The sequence below is a fragment of the Nothobranchius furzeri genome, chromosome 5 (genome assembly GCF_043380555.1).
Source record: "Nothobranchius furzeri strain GRZ-AD chromosome 5, NfurGRZ-RIMD1, whole genome shotgun sequence".
Classification (NCBI taxonomy): Eukaryota; Metazoa; Chordata; class Actinopteri; order Cyprinodontiformes; family Nothobranchiidae; genus Nothobranchius; species Nothobranchius furzeri.
In genome coordinates, this window is record NC_091745.1 from 48,514,139 (window position 1) to 48,518,073 (window position 3,935).

The 3,935-nt window shown below is 37.5% G+C and overlaps 1 long non-coding RNA gene across 1 annotated transcript; it reads right to left on the reverse strand.

The window, feature by feature from the left end:
* Positions 1-324: 324 nt before the first annotated feature.
* Positions 325-3,642, reverse strand: LOC139069838 (uncharacterized). The gene is made up of 4 exons (XR_011520502.1): positions 3,560-3,642; positions 2,474-2,531; positions 2,336-2,396; positions 325-1,397 (listed from the first exon to the last, which is right to left on the reverse strand). It is a non-coding gene; the product is annotated as an uncharacterized lncRNA (long non-coding RNA).
* Positions 3,643-3,935: the final 293 nt, after the last annotated feature.

Consider the following 3,935-nt stretch of genomic DNA (forward strand, 5'->3'; position numbering starts at 1 on the left):
TATATATACATATATATACTTCTATGTAGTTAGTAAAACAAAGCAATAAAATATGAAACAAATGAATGAATCAACTGATCCTTTCATTTATATTAAAAAAAAGTCAAGGGTAAATTGAGGAATTATGTTTAAGCATGAAAACAGAAGGTGAAACAGGCTGTGGGACTAGTGAAATAGCAGCTCCACCTTAAAATTACATGAACGGGCGGGGAAGACTCTGCATGAATGGGCGGGGATGACTCTGGTGCAGCTCCACCCTCTGGTGCAGCTCCGCCTTTGTGGTTCTGCAGCGAGCACCACTTGGCTGGAGTAGCCCCTGGCTGCATCCCGGAGATCGGGGCGGGGCTAAATGTGGGCGGGGTTAAACGTTTAGAGGTGGGTGGAGACAACTATTTGACTCCTGCCCCTCTCTCAATGGAACCAGGAAACTGCGAGTAGCCCCTTTCTAAGGATTAGAAAGCCCTAAAAACCCACAAAACCCATGTAAAGCATAACATTGGTAATCAAATGACTTGTTTGCTGGATGTCATGATAATTTTAAAGAGCAGATAATTACAGGCGCCATTTTTGATCCAATCTGTTCTGATATTTTTATTCTTTTTTCTACTTTTGTATGGTATGTGTATTTATAGCACATAGCCAGGTATTTGTGTCTTTTAGCTATACTTTTGGTACCTCTATAAAAGGTTCAAGCATTTAATAGACTATTCTTTGAACCTGTCAAAACCATTTTAATAGTTGATTTTATCAATGCTGCCTGTATTTTAATAGTCATTTCCCAAGTGAGTGTAAAACAGTACAGACAGACACGGGTAAATTTGTTGTACACTCAGTTATATCAGCTACATTAAGAGGAACAGAGACTTAAATTGTGCTGATACTTCTTAAAACATGCCAGGGTTTGAGGCGGGGTGGTGAGACATTGTGTGAGACACCCAAGAATGCAGACTAAATTTTTCAAAAAAGGTAAATTTAATAGAGCAAACAACAGCCAACACAGGAATAAAAAAAAAGTACAAACAAATGAACCAAAAAGCACACAAAAAACAAGAGAACCTCCAAAAAAACAATGTGAGGAGGAAAAAGAATGCAAAAACTGTGACACCGCTGTACTATGGCATTTCAAAACCAGAAAACACCTTTATCTTCCTTTTTTCCTCAATTTCTCTGCAGAACTCCTCATAGTCTGACTGAAAACTAAACATGAACAGGAACGGTTCCCTGCAATCGTTCATCTCCTCTTCATCCAGGCCATCACAGAAGCATGACCTCTCCACTGCCCTCCGGCAAGCTTCCCTGTCCATGGTGATGACCTGGGGAAGGGAAAGGCTTCCTTTGAAGGACCTTGTGGTACACCACCTTGCTGCCTCAAAGGTGTCCTCAAGCAGAGAATTCTCCTAATCAAAAATAAAGACAATATTAAAATTACTGCTGTCAAGAGATTAAAAACATATTTTACATTAATTATGTATGATCTGAAAGTAATCTAATCTTTCAATTTAATCTAATAACTGTACATAATATAAGCCTTATTTTCAATGCTAACAGCTAGCCAAACAGCTGATGCTGGTCTTTCCAAACTGCAGCACGGAGGTGCGTCTGATACAGGAGAGAAGCTGTCAGCAGCCTTGATGCTCAGTGACACACCCATTACATCCAAATGGTAACAATAACTTTGGAAAAAGTTGCAAGAAGGGTGAAAAAAACAGAGTAAAGATAACAAGGTCGCTGAAATAAACACTGCTGCAGCTAATCTCTCACTGGTCTTGTCACTGTAACGTCAACCCTTCAACTTATGAGTTTACATGAACCCTTCAAGAACAGGAAAAGAAATTGGTTTATTTAAAAGTCCCATAAAGAAGCAGTAGATTAAAAATGATAAACATAATAAAAATATACAACACGTTAATCATGGCTGTAAAAAATTAATTGCAAGTAATGGAATTATTTGACACCTCTAATTAAAATAGAGGTTGGAGAAGAAACAATGACACAAGAAAAGTCCAGTTCCAGCAAGTTCTCAGCCTCTGCTAGAAAGGAAAAAGACTGTGGTTCATAAAAAGCATATTAACGATGCAAGTTGTAAAAAAGATCAGTTGCTTAGTATTCTGGTTTAATGAAAATAGAGAAATGACTGAAAAACTTGCTTTGAAAAAAAAAAGTGCTCTGTCTGGAACGGTCTTAATTTTCTAATCTTGGCAAAGTAAGAATTTCATTGTGCAGAAAGTGTGTTTTTCTAGCTGTGCATATGACAAAAGGTTGAATCTTGAATCTTCCCACATCCCATTTTGACAACCTAGGGGGTTGTGTACAATAATACTTGTTTGAACAATACCTGATGCTGCACAGACTCATTCAGTATGGCAGGACTTCTTAGGAGGGACCACTTCCAGGCCCTGAAATAAATGAAGGAATTATGCTTTAGTCTGCAAGCAACAGTTAAACTACAAGAATTAATCAAATTGTCTCTCACCTGTTTTACTCTTTCCTCTCTCCGTCTTTTCCGTGCCTGCACTCTGTCTTCCTCAGACCTTGATGATACAATGACAACATTCATTCACTATGAAAACATTCATGCTATTCTGTTGACACTTGAATGAGCAAAACGTTTATATAATTACACACATCAGATTAGCACTCTAACCATAATAATAAAGCCCATCAGGTGTAGAACTCAGATACGAACATAAAAAGCTTAAAAAACTAACATATTTCCCCCTGTAAAATATATTTCCACCAAAAAGTAATCATGACCACACAACATATCTCCCCAAAGCTATAAAAGTGTTCCTACAGGTTTCTTCAACTTAAATTTAAGTCTAAGATCTTTCTAAAGCCATATGGAGAATTAATACCTATTTCACGGCACTATCAGCAAAAAAGTAAATAAATAAAATAAAATTATTGAACTAATTTCATTTATTTATCTATACAACTTTACCAATATATTTTGACAAAACACTGGGTGGGCACTTGGTAGAAGATCGGTTATATTTTTAAACAAATGGTTAAAAATATAACCGATCTGGTTGGACATTAGAACCTTAATAATTTTTGTTGCCTATATTTTAGTTTAATTTTAAGACATTTTTTTTTATTATTGCTAATTTTATTACCCTAATTTCTTGCAGTATTTCTATTGTATAAAAGCAACAGTGCAAACAGTAAAGACACAAAATTGAAATAAATGTCTAAAAATAGTGCTTCTCTTGGTGTCATCACTTGTTTGGAATATTTTGATGAACTTCAGAAGAAAAATGCAGTACAGAAAACTTACATCCAACACAAATTTTAAGACCCAGATGCCAAAATTGAAGGGTTTCTCCAGTCTTTTAAAGGTATTACTTTCAAATTCATAAATTCAATGCTTTTAAGACTCCGTGGGAACCCTGTAAACATTTCTCCTCAAAAGTAAGTCGCCCCGCATGTGTAAAATAGGCTATATGTATCATCTAAAACTCATAATGGGAAAAAAACCTTTAATTTCCAAGTTTATAAAACGTTCGCCCAACACTGGTCCTCGATATTGTTAAAACAGAGAAAGAAAATCCTAGCTTACCTCCATTTTGGCAGCTACTTCCCTCTGTCCCGACACCTGTCACAGCATTGCACACACACATAGCATAGCGGTTTCCTGGTTCCATTGTTCCATTGAGAGGGGCAGGACGCAGGAGTCAAATAGTTGTCTCCGCCCACCTCTAAACGTTTGACCCCGCCCACATTTAGCCCCGCCCCGATCTCCGGGATGCAGTCAGGGGTAGTTGGCTCGCTGCAGAGCTACAAAGGTGGAGCTGCACCAGAGTCAGCCCTGCCCATTCACGCAAACTCAGCCTAGCCCACTGACTTCTTCTGTTTTTTGTTTTTTAACTTAATCTTAAACTAAGCTGACCCACATGAATTACGGTTGTTACTAGTTTGGAATTGTTAATGCTACG